This window comes from Herpailurus yagouaroundi, unplaced genomic scaffold (assembly GCF_014898765.1).
Source record: "Herpailurus yagouaroundi ecotype Mexico unplaced genomic scaffold, PumYag 28, whole genome shotgun sequence".
Taxonomy (NCBI): Eukaryota; Metazoa; Chordata; class Mammalia; order Carnivora; family Felidae; genus Herpailurus; species Herpailurus yagouaroundi.
In genome coordinates, this window is record NW_024412376.1 from 166,703,879 (window position 1) to 166,716,890 (window position 13,012).

A 13,012-nucleotide genomic window follows, 5' to 3' on the forward strand; every position below is an offset into this window, starting at 1 on the left:
TCCCTCACCCAAACTGACGAAATGGTTCGCGTTTGGGTGAAATAAGAAGAACGGAATAAAAACGAAACATTACACAGCAGTCTCCACCGTTGATTTGTGTCTGGAACGGAATAAAAAAAATTACAAGACATGCGAAGAAGTAGAGAAATCTGACACGTGAAGAGAAAACACAATCAAAACCTGTAGACCCTAGATGTCCAGTAACTGAAATTAGCAGACATATAATGCAAAAAGAATAATACGAATTTGTAGAAGAATTTGTAGATAAGGATAGATATAATGGATAAAGAGATGTGGTATCTGGAAAGATAGGTGGAAACTCTAAAATCTCAAAGGAAGTTCAAGAACTGAAAATTACAATATCACAGTATCTGAAATAAAAATGTACTGGCTAGGCTTCTTGTCACTGCAAAAGAAACTTCCGGCGAACTTGAAGACAGATCAATGTGAATAATTCAGACTAAATTACAGAGAAGAAGAAAAGATGGAATGAAATAAAAAGAGCACTCTTGACCTGTAGGATAACATCAGGTAACGTGACACGTGTGTGACTGGAGCCCCAGAAAGATAACGTGGCGAAAATGTATGGAAGAAAGAGTGGCCAGAGTTTTCTCAAATTTTATTTAAAAAATAACCCCACAGATCCCCAAATTCAACAAAGCCAAGCAGGATAAAGACAAAGAAAACACACTTGGGCACAAATTGTTGAAGCATCCAGAGGAGAGAGGTACATTACATACGTTAATTAGCACAATAATAAAAATGGCTGAGTTTTTATGGGAAACAATGGAGAACCAAAGACAAAGGAACAACATCTCTAAAGGACTGGGAAGAAAAACTGTCAACTGAGAATTCTATACCCAGTGAAAATACACTTGAAAAGGAAAGGCAAAATAAAGGTATTTACAGATAAAAGCTTGGCGAATGCATTGCTAGTACACTCGGGCTGTAAAGAAATGCTAGAAGTTGTTTAGGCTGAAAGGAAATGATGCCAGGTGGAAACTTGTACCTACACAAAGGAATGAAGAACACGAGAAATGGTAAATGTCTGTAAATATGAAAGATGACACTTCTATTTTCTTCATTTCTTTAAAGACAATTGAACATTTAAAGCAAAAATAATAACAACGTATTTGAGGCTGGGGGGCGTGGGTGGCTCAGTCGGTTAAGCGTCTGGCTCTTGATTTCAGCTCAGGTCATGATTTCACAGTTTGTGAGCTCGACTCCCATGTTGGGCTCCGTGTTGACAATGTGGAGCCTGCTTGGGATTGTCTCTCTCCCTCTCCCTATGTCCCTCCCCCACTCTCTCTCTCAAAATAAATAAAAATGTAAACAATGTATTTGAGGTGTATTTTATTTTATTTTAATTATGAAATTTGTTGTCAGATTGGTTTCCATACGGCACCCAGTGCTCATCCCAACAGGTGCCTTCAATACCCATCACCCACCCATCCCCCCAACCCCCCTTGAGGTTTATTTTATACGTACATGTAAATTATATGCAACAACAGCACAAAAGATAGAAAGGAAATGGAACTATGTGTTAAAAGGTCTTTACCTTACACACGAAGTAGCATGATGTGATTTCAAAGTATTTTGAGGTAAACGAGGATCCATACTGGAATCCCCAGAGCAAACTCTAGAAAATAACAAAAGGGTATTGTAGATGAAAACACAACAGAGTAGATAAAATTTTTAAATTTTAAAATCAGTTAATCCAAAAGAAACAGGAAAGGAGGAACAAAAGAGCAAACAGGCAAGGAGAAAACAACCAGCAAGATAAGTAGATGTTAACCTAACTGTATCTATTATATTAAATATAAATGGGCTAAACACTCATTAAAAGGCAGAGCATGTCAGGCTGGATTAAAACAAACAGCTATAATTTGTTTAACAGAGACACACTTTAAATAGAAAAACACATTTATACTGAAAGTAAAAGGTTAGAGGGGCACCTCGGTGGCTCAGCCGGTTGGGCCTCTGACTCTCGATTTTGGTTCAGGTCATGATCTGACTGTTCGTGAATTTGAGCCCCACATCAGGTTCTGTGCTGACAGTGTGGAGCGTGCCTGGGATTCTCTGTCTCTCTCTCTCTCAATAATAAATAAATAAACATTTAAACAAAGAAGAAAGTAAAAGGATAGAAAAAGGCTGACGTGGGGCTCAAACCCAGGAACTGTGAGGTCATGACCTGAGCCGAACTCAGACACTTAACCAACTGAGCCACCCCAGTGTCCCCAGTGACTTTGTTTTTAAGTTTATTTATTTATTCATTTTGAGAGAGACAGAGCACGAATGTGGGAGGGGCAGAGAGAAGGAGAGAGGGAGAATCCCAAGCAGGCTCTGAGCGGTCAGTGCACAGACCCAACACGGGCCTCAAAGCTATGAAACTGCGAGATCATGACCTGAGCTGAAATCAAGAGACAGACGCTTAACCGACTGAGCTCCCCAGGCGCCCCTCAGCGAACTGCTTTTTGACGACAGCTCTGGAAAAGCTCAACGAGCGAAAGGGAAGACTTGTATCAAATGGTGCTGGAGTCACCGGGGAATCACCGGGAAGCAACGGCCCTGGACACCTAACTCACACTGTGCACAAGCCTTAAGTTGAGACGGATCAAAGACCCAGACACAAGCACATCCTCCAGAATCCGATATGAAAACACCCTCTGGCCCTTGGTCAGGATTTCTCAGGATACAGGAAGTTCCAGCCACAGAGGAAAAATGAACTTCTGATTTTCTCAAAAGCAAAATCTCCACCCACCAAAAGGCACCATCAATGTCCACTTTCCACCGTGGTGTCTCACCGCCCCGACCACTTCACGCTGAAAATCGGACAAAACGTGTGACAGGGCTGTTTTCGGACGTGGGACTGTCCATCTGAGAGGAGAGACAGGAGGGCGGCGAGCCTCGTGAGCCCCTGGCTCTCTGCGAGGCCAGCACAGCCCCAGGCACGGTGGGGACACACCAGACCTGCCATCCCGCTCGGAAGAAGCCTTCTGCGGGTGCGGGCTGTGGGGACCTGGGGTGGGAGGGCTCCAGCTGGGGAGGGGAGATCTCAGATCCAAGCAGGGAGGCTGTGGGCAGGCTGCATTTCCAGGGGGAGACGCCTGAACTTGGGCTCCAAAGCCTGGGATGCAGGACCTGCTCCATGGGACTGATGAGTCCCAAGGCCCCCCCCAAATCTCACTCCCCCCACCCCCGGGCCCCACAGAATGTTCAGCTGCGGCCTGTCCCCCACCCACACCCCCGCTCCTCCCAGAGGCCAGCGCTGTGCGGGGCTCCTGGGTCCAGGCTGGGCGCAGCGTTACTATTCTTGGCTGTAACCTAAGCAGCTGCCCATTAAAATTCCATTAGTTTCGAAGGCTTGAGCTGCAGTTGATATTCCTAATTATTGTGAAATTAAAATTGTCCCTGTAATTTAAGGATAATTGCAGGCAGTGCCAGCTGGCACCCCAGGGAGCCACGCTGTTCCCAAGCAGAACTTGGAAAGTCTCTGGAAAGTTCTCTGAACAGGAAAAGATGAAGGCGTTTCTGAAAACGAGGGTGGGGGGGCGGTTAGGCACATAGTTGGAGTCTGAATTTCAACGTTAAGGGGTTCTGGTGATCTAGCCCCCCGCCCCCTCCCCGCAGCAGGCAGGCTTCTCCCAGACCTTAGCTGTGGCGCCCGGAAGAAGGAGGGGCTAGACCCTAGGTTGGTACGGACCGTGACCCTGGGGGTTAAGGAACACGAGTCCGGGGCTGGCAGACCCTTGTGGGGTGAGGTGGCAGCAGGAACAGGAGGGGCGGATGTCTGGATGCCCACCCCTCACACTGCTCCCCCGCCCAGGTGGGGGCCAGCACCGCCTCTGCCCTCCCCTGGAACAAGGCCTCGGGAGGTGCTACCACTGACCGTGGCCGCTGCACCCAGCCCCAGCCCCAGCTCCAGAAGGACAGAGCCCGGGAGCGGGCAGGGCTGGCTGTGTCTCGTCCCCCACCCCTCAACCCTCCAGCAGGCACAGAGCTAACCTGGAGCCCCAGGCGCCTTGGCTTCTCTCCTCCTCCGATTCAGGGGCCATGCACACATGGTGGGGGCGGGGGCGGGACATCAGCCATCACACCCTGCACACCTCCCAGCTCCTGTCCCCCTGTTGGGTCCTGACCTCTCCCGAGCACCCCAGAGAGCCAAGCTGGGCTTGGGCCTCAGGCTCGCACTCACTGCCTCCTGACACGCCCAGCATCCCTGCCATCCAGCCCCTCCCATGCTGGTCGCTAGCTGGTTCCTTGAGGGCAGGGCTGTGTCCCTGGAGGTCAGCCCCCCTCGGGGGCCCAGTGCAGCTTTGAGAGATAGCAGGTGGTGACAGAGCTCTAGGGCTGGACATGCCTTAGAATGAGGGCTGTAATTCTGGGGGCCGCTCCGCAGAGCCCCAGGAGGACCCTGGGGCTGCCTGAGCAGCAGGGGCACGGGGAGCCCTCCCCTGGATGGCAGGGTGTCCTACCCTCCCTGCAGCAGGCCGGGGGCTCCCTCCACCTTCACTCTCCCTTTGCAGACTTTGCTCCAAGTGCCAGACAGGGCCAGCACCAATCGGACGCGTGAACGATTCCCAGCCATTTCCCCTAACGCTGCTGCCTCGATCTGTTTGGTCGGCCTGCCAAGGTGGGCTTTGACCACACGGTGCCCACGACGTGACGGAGGCCACCAGCTTTCCAGCCGGCGATGGGCAGGTCCTCGCCATCCCCCCGCCCCCCAATCACCTGCCTCCACTTAGCACCCCTGCCTTGCCGGTACTAAGTTCTCTGTGGAAAACTGAGCTCGGCTGCAAATAACAGAGGCTGGAAATAACATGGGACGGAATCTTGTTTCTCCCTCACACACGAGGAGCCAGGCCCAGGCAGTGGCCCAGAGGTGCGGTCACACCGGAGCTGCTGTGTTCCCGCTCTGGCGGGCTGCACCCTTCCTCCTCAACCTTGCCTCGTAGCGCTGGAGAGCTGCCGGAGGGCCACACATCTCCTCCTTCTCCTCTGTTGCTGGACAGGAAATAAGGAAAAGCAGGAGGATGTCAAGAAAACCCCGTATGCCTGCCTGCCCCTTTCTTAAGGACGATTCCCAGATTTTGCACCCAACTGCCACTGGTGTCTTGTGTGAGTGAGGTGGCCTCTGGAAAGCCCCCGAGGATGGGGGCTGGGGGAGGAACCGGCCATGTGACTGGAGGGTCTCCCCCTCCCACCCCTGCACCCCGGAGGGAACAGGGGCTGGAGACAGACCCCTCGGCCAGGGCCAGTGATCCCTCGGTCGGGCCAGGGTCATGAAGCCTCCGGGACCCACCCCCCAGCCGACCCGGGGCCGCGTGGGAGGGCTTCCAGGGCGGTGAAGGCGGAGCCGCGGAGGCCACGGGCCGGGGGAGGGCGGGGAGCTCCGCACCTTCCTGTGCACCTGCCCCACGCATCTCTCCCGTCCGCTCTTCCGGTGACAGACATCCTCTCATCATAAACCAGCGATCCAGTGCGCGACACGTTCACCCGAGCTCTGCGAGCCGCTCGGGCCAACGATCCGACCCGAGGAGGGGGTCGTGGGACCCTCTGCTCCACAGCCAGTCGTCCTGCAGCCCGAAGGGGAGGGGGCGGCCCTGGGGACTGAGCCCCGGCCCGCAGGGTCTGACGCCATCTCCAGGGAGCCAGAGTCGGACCGAGTCAGATCTGGGGGATGCTCAGCTGGTGTTGGACAACTGATGATGTCAACGGGAAAACACACCCATCAGAACTGGGTCCTGGCTGCCTGGGTGGCTCAGTCGATTAAGTGTCTGACTTCAACTCAGGCAATGGTTTCACTGTTCTGGAGTTCCAGCCCCGGGTCAGGCTCTGTGCTGACAGGGTGGAGCCCTCTTCAGATCCTCTGTCTCCCTCTCCTTTTGCCCCTCCCCTGCTCTCTCTCTCTCAAAATTAATAACTATTAAAATTTTTCTAAAAAAAGAATTGAGTGTGGAATGGTGCGCTGACACCCCTGACCTCACACCCTTGACCTCCAGCCTGACCACCCAGATCCCTGACCACCCACAGGCCTGACCGCCCAGAGTCCTGACCGCTCGCACCCCAACTACACATAGCCTTCAGAGCACCATGGCGTCTCCATCACTTCTGCCTCCCAAGCCTCACACAACCTCACCTTCAATCCCATCCGCCCCGGAACTGTGCAGTGGAAGGGTCCTGGAAAAGGTGGCTCCCAGCACAGAGAGCATGGATAGAATAGTCCAGAACACAGCGTCAGAAATCCACCTTGGGCCTTAGAGGGCGCTGCTGCAGGAGGTGGAGGGACCTGGGAGAGGTGGTGCCAGCTGCTCTTGTGGGGGGCAGAGGCAACCCTGGGGGCTGGGGAGGGAGTCCAGCCTTGCCTGGGGTGGGCGGGGCTTCAGGGGCACAGCTAACCGCCCCCCCCCCCAACACACACACCGCGGCCCTCTCCCTGGCACCCTTCACCCCCCTGAACTGGCCGGGCCCCAGCGCCCAGCCCTGTGCACACTCGAGCTTCCCCGTCGAAAGCTTCCCATAGGGAAGTCCCAGGTCCCAAGTCCCGCCTCCCATAGGCTTTGCGCGTCTCCAGTTTTTAAGGCTTTTGGCCGCCACCACAAATTAGGCCATTTTTTCCTTTTATGATTTGTCTCATCAGAGAGGTCTTGGCCCCAGGGTCACATGTGCTTCCAAAATTTCTTCTAGAAGCTTCCCACTTTTCACATTTAAATCTTTAATCCACCTGAAATCAACCCGGTAGAAGGTTATGAGAGATTTGTCCCTGTTCCCTGGCCTGTTACATGCAACTGCTTATCACCGAACGTTGGACGTGTGGGTCTCCTGTCTGTCAGATCCCAAGTCCCGAGGGAGTTGGCCTGTTCTGGATCTTTGCCCACCAAGGCTGGTCTCTCTCCAAGGCAAGTCCATGTGGCCCCGTGTGCTTGGTGCTATCTATGAAAAAACAAAACTCAGCTGAGTACATTTGAAGAGCTAATTGGCTTTACGTGATGATTCATGAATCGGGCAGCATCTCATCTCAGAAAGGAGTACAAGCACTGCACAAGGTGGAATGACTTCCCTTCGTGTGCACGAGTGGGGAGACAAAGGACGTGTCGTTTCAGGCAAGATTCCCCACAGGGACATCTCCCCTCTGGATGTCCTCCCCACAAGGATGTCTTACCCCTCCAGGGACATCCTCCCCCCAGGAAAGTCCACTCCCCCCAGGGACATCCCACCAGGGACGTCCTCATCCCAAAATGTCCTTCCCCCCTAGGGACATGCCCCCCAACAGGGACATCCCCCCAGAGATGTCCTTCCCCCAAGGGTGTCCTTCCCCCCCAGGGACATCCTCCCTGCCCAAGGATGTCTTAACCCCCAGGGACATTCCCCCCAATAGGGACATCCTACCCCCTCAGGGACATCTCACCCAGGGACATCCTCATGCCAAGACTGTCTTCCCTCCCAGGGACATCCTCCCGGACATGTCCTCCCCTCCAGGGATGTCCTCGCCTCCTTCAGGATGTTCTCCCCCCTCCAAGAACATACCTCCCCCCAGAATCCTCCCCACTAAGGGACATCCCCCCCGCAGAGACATCCCCCCCTCAGAGACCTCCTTTCCCCCAGAGATACCCTCCACCCAGGAATGCAGTTCCACACCTTTGTTCAGGTGTCCTTTCTATTCTTTAATGTGACTAGAGTCCTCTCCAGTTTCATTTATTCATGAGCATTTCATAGCTCTTGTTGTTATGAATGGGAGTCTTCCCATTTCTAACTGGTTATTAATAATATAGAGAAAAGGAATTTTATGTATTAATTTTATATACTTGGCTCTTATTAATCTAGCAGTGTTTTTTTTTTTTTAATTTTTCTTTCAGGTTTCTTGGTTTTACCATCGTGTCATTAGCAAAAAGAGAGAATCATTGCCTCTCCTTTTCCAGTATTTGCACCGTGACTTTGTCCTTGGCTGATGCTGACCCACAGTGACAGTCCTACTGGGTGTAGCTGTCTCTCCTTTGCTGGTTGGGGTGGGCACGTCATCTGTGTCCGTCTTCCTGCAAGTCCTGGTATGCGGGGAGCTTTTCAAGGGGCCGTCTTCGTGACGCAATCCGCTGACCTCCCCCATGCTGATTCGGTGGGTTTGGTGAATTCTGTGGGCGGTTCTCTGACAGCAAATTCCCCCACTTTCCTGAAAGAAGGCGTACTCGGTTGTGCGTGCCTTATGTTTGCTAATATTTTACTTAGAATTTTCACTTTCTCTTCCTGTTTTGTATTATTATTTTTTAAAATCAGGTTGATATTAAGGCTTTGGTTGGTTCAGACACGGACAGGGACGTTTTCATCTTTTTTAGGGTTTCACAGAGTCCAGATAGCATCTTGTGAAGGCATCTTGGACAATTCCTGTCCTTTTGATCCTGCAATGTCACGCATAGGAATTTATTGCATAAAAATACTTGCTAGCTACAGCTGAACTGAAAACACAATCGAATTAAAAAATGGGCAGGAGGGGCGCCTGGGTGGCTCAGTCGGTTAAGCGTCCGACTTCGGCTCAGGTCATGATCTCGCGGTCCGTGAGTTCGAGCCCCGCGCCGGGCTCTGTGCTGACGGCTCAGAGCCTGGAGCCTGCTTCGGATTCTGTGTCTCCCTCTCTCTCTGCCCCTCCCCCACTCATGCTCTGTCTCTCTCTGTCTCAAAAATAAATTAACGTTAAAAAAAATTTTTTTTAAAAATGGGCAGGAAATCTGGGCAGATGTTTTTCCAAAGAAGACACACAGATGGCCAACATGAGAAGATGCTCGACATCACTAATCTCAGGGAAATGCCAATCAAAACCACAATGGGATACCACCTCACCCGTCAGAATGGCTGTCCTCAAAAAGATAAGAAAGCAGACGTGTTGGTGAGGACGTGGAGGAAAGGGAGCCTCATGCACTGTGTGTGTGTGTGTGTGTGGGAATCCAAACTGGTGCACCTGCTGAGTGAAACAAGTCAGACACGAAAGTACAGACACCGTACGACCGTGCTCACAGGGAGCCCCCGGAGGAGTCAGCTTCCCAGACGGGAAGTAGGGCGCAGGGTGTCAGGGGCTGGGAGAGAAGGAGAAGGTGTTGTTCAGCGGGGACAGGGTGTCAGTCAGGGAAGGCTCTGTAGGCAGAGGCTGGGGATGCTCACAGCAACGGGAATGTACTTACTGCCACTGCACTGGACACCTAACGTGGCCAAAACAGTAGGTTTTATCTTATGTGCATTTTGCTACACTTAAGAAATCACGTGGAAATGCTAAGGGCTCAAAATAGCCAGTTTATAGAAAGAACAGCACAGCCGAAAGATTTATTGTATCAGAGCTCAAGACTTACAGTGGTTAAGACAGTATGTGTTGCCACAAAATAGAAATCACTGCTAATGGACGGAACACAGACTGGAGATGTAGACGCGTGCGTTTTGGGGCAATTTATTTGCTCGTTTTTAAAGTTTGTTTGTTCATTTATTTATTTATTTATTTATCTAACTTTTAGCAGCCTCTACACCCAACGTGGGGCTGGAACTCACGACCTGGAGATCGCGAGCCACACACACTGTACGGACTGAGCCAGCCTGGCGCCCCTGGGCGATTTGCTGTTAAGAAAGATTCCAAGAGTAGCAGTGGAGGGACAGGCTTGCCCACGCACGGCGCTGTGACACAGCTCTGCGTGGGAGACGTGAACCGGGCCCCTCCCTCGCATGGGAGCCATGGAGCAGAATGTGGGGGCTTTTGTGCTCGACTTGTCCCCCCCTCAAGTTAACTATCTTGTCTGACTTAAAAACCGCGTGCTAGCGTGCACAAGCGCACTCGGGGACACCCCCCACGCCACTGCCTACAGAAAGCCCGGAACAGGACGACCAGCGGTGACCCGTGAAGCCACGGCCGCCACCCACGGACCGTGGTGCTGCCCTTACAGGGGAGGAGGGTGCTCGTCTGCGGTAACACGGGGCTCCTGTGAGCGTGTGCTGTGACCCTGAACAGGATGGTTTGGAGCTGTGTTGAGGGACAAAGGCTGGATGGGGACAGACGCGCTGTGCAGGCCAGCTCCTCACTCCGACCACGTCACACACACACGTCAGGTGACCAAGAAGAGTTCACTGGAGACCAGCAGTAGTTCCGAGGGCCACACGAGGGTCAGAAACTCTGGCTCAGAGGGACACGCACAAGAGCTGTGTCCAAAGGAGAACAGTAAGCTTCCAAGGACGGTGTGGCCACTTCCTGAAGCACAGGGCCTCCTCTGCCACGTCCCGGAGTGGGTCGGCCACGACTCCTCTCAGTTGCGGTCGGAACGTCCGAAGGATGTAGAATGAGGGGCGTGTGGCTGCCCAACCCCACAGAGGGTCAACGCACCCCGTGCCCTCACCCCAGCGAGTGGCTGTTGCTCTGGAGGGCCCTCCTGACGTGGCCCGGGCCACGGACGCCCCACAAGCCCCTGGGGAGATGGCCCTGCTCCCTCCCAGGTTCTCTCCTCCCTCCTCTTCCGACGTGCATGTGTGGTTCCACGAGAGGTCCGTGCACCCGCCCCCTCCTCTTCCCCTGCTCTGACCGGTGGATGACAAGATGGGGGAGGTCCCTGGAGACCCAAGTGGCAGGGGCAGGGGACAGACACTGCCTGGGAGGAAAGTGCGGGCTGTGGGCTGCTGACCTGCTCCAGTCAACAGGCCTCACGTGCAACAGCAGCTGCAAGGGGTGCCTCCACCTGACCGAGCTGACAGAGCCCCCTGTTGTCCTCGAGACTCAGCTGCCTCCGAAACTGAACGGAGACGCTCCAGGGATCCACACTCCTGCACTGGTCGGGGCTTCAGTTTTGGAAAGTAAGGTGGTTCTGGGGCCACTGGGGGACTGGGCCTGTTCTTTGGCCCAAAGAACCTTCAGGAAGTGGGTAGGTGACCTCGGGTGGGTGCGGGGTCCCACTGGGCCCACCCGAGAGGGACCTGGGCCAGGTCTGGGTGTAACACCGCCCCTCACGAGTCCCGCCAGGTGTCTCGGCCGCGCTCGCTCAGCCTGGAGACAGCCGCTGACTCAGAGCCGGTGCCTGGGGGTCCCTGCCCAGCCAGTCAGCGTGGGGACTCCCGACGGGGACCTGACTCCCAGTGGAGACCAGGACAGTCACGTCGACCCTGCTTCCCTGGCGGGAAAACGTGGGCTCCCGCCTCACCGAACTCCCGCCCCGGCCTGGCTCGCTGCACGCAGGCTTTCTCTCTGCCGGTGCGTTGCGATCCAGAAGCCCCTCGGGGGCTATTTCTCTCTCAGGCGCTGACCATTTTGTCTGCTGAGGGCGTCCCCCCCCTCCACCTCCCGCCGTAAAGCCTGTAAGAACAGGGATTTTGATCTGATTGACACCCAACTACTCCCTGCCCCTGGCACACAGCACAGTCAGAAGCGCTCTTAGGTAGAGGGGAGCAGCGCCTCCTTCTGAGCACGCCCAGGGGACCAGCCCACCCACGGGGACTTTCAGGTATGGGGAGAACACACACACACTGGCCGCGGCCCACCTCCTCACCCCTGCCCCAGCTGTGCGACACTCAGGAGCATCCTAGGATGCGATCCGGCACACAGTCTCGTCCCGGTGGCCTCGCGCCCACTCCGGCCTCCCTAGGGCAGTTCTCGATCTGTGGTCTGTGGACCCCCGGGTGTCCCCGAGGCCCGGATTATTCTCCATTATCATGAAAGAAAACGTCCTCTGCTGTTTTCAGCATGTTGGCATTTGCAGCGTGGGTCCAATGGCTGGGTCCTCAGCAAGAATCAGGGCAGGCACCTCCCTCCCACCACATGCTCTCCACAGAAAATGCCAATTTCCCTGAAGAGTGACCCTGGTGAGGCAGTAAGAAATTACTCAATTTTATTAAATCTGGATCCTTTTAATATTCCTTGTGACACATGGATAGTATGTGTAACACACTCCTGTCCACCCCTGTGTCGACGTCTGGGAGAAGCACCTGCGGAATGTTCCAGCTGCCAGCTGAAATATAGCTGAAAACACTTCTCACTGGAACTCAACTTTCGCTTGAGAGAAGGACGTGGGCACCTGGTGGACATTCTCTTGGAAATGAGCAAAGGGAGCTGTCCCTTCAAAAGGAAACCAACTCACATGGTGACCGATGGAAACGTCTAGCTTTCACACCAAGGCCAGAAAGACTTGCATCCACCACCATGAGCTTAATGTCCCACAGGAAAGGCTTCGCTATGAGCGTGACCCCACCAGTGACAAAAGTGAGTTTTCGAGGATGTTTAATGCACTGTGTCGGTGAGGAAGATGGGCATAACTCGGTGAACCAGTATTTTCCAAATGCCTAACGCACGGTGTTCCAGAAGCACGAATGACGATCCGCCAAAGCGCGAGACGGACGGATGGCTGCTGCTGCGACACAGCTCTGCCGGCTCGTGGTAGGCTGATTCCACATCTCAACAAGCCTGTGGGGGTCCTGCCGGGAAAGAATGTCCGCGTGATCCATACACGTTATTAGAAGATCCGTCGTTTTTATTGGTCGCCTGGGGGGCTCAGCCAGTTGAGCGTCTGACTTTTGGTTTCGGCTCAGGTCATGATCTCACGGTTTGTGGGTTCGAGCCCCGCATCGGGCTCTGTGCGGACAGCGCAGGGCCTGCTTGCGATTCTCTCTGCCCTTCCTCTACTCATGCTCTCTCTGTCTCTCAAAATAAATAAACTTAAAAAAAAAAAAAAAAAAAAAGACCTCTTTCTTTTTCAAACATCTATCTGTGTGACCCTGGATTTTGCCCAGACACTTGCACACTTACAGCCGAGCCACATCCCGCAACAGACTGAGTGTGGAGCTGGCTTCTCTCAGGCCGGATATTTGAGGGTACGTGACACAACACCACTCTTCTCGCTAAAACCTTTTGTTTTGGAAAATACATTTTTCCCGTGATTGTTTTTTATGTTAGCATGTCCTGGGGTTTATTGTTATTTTGAAAGGACTAAGATCTTTTAAGTCTCAGGTCTGATTTCTAATTAAGGTCATCTTATTAGATGGGGTGTTAATGCTGGCGGTT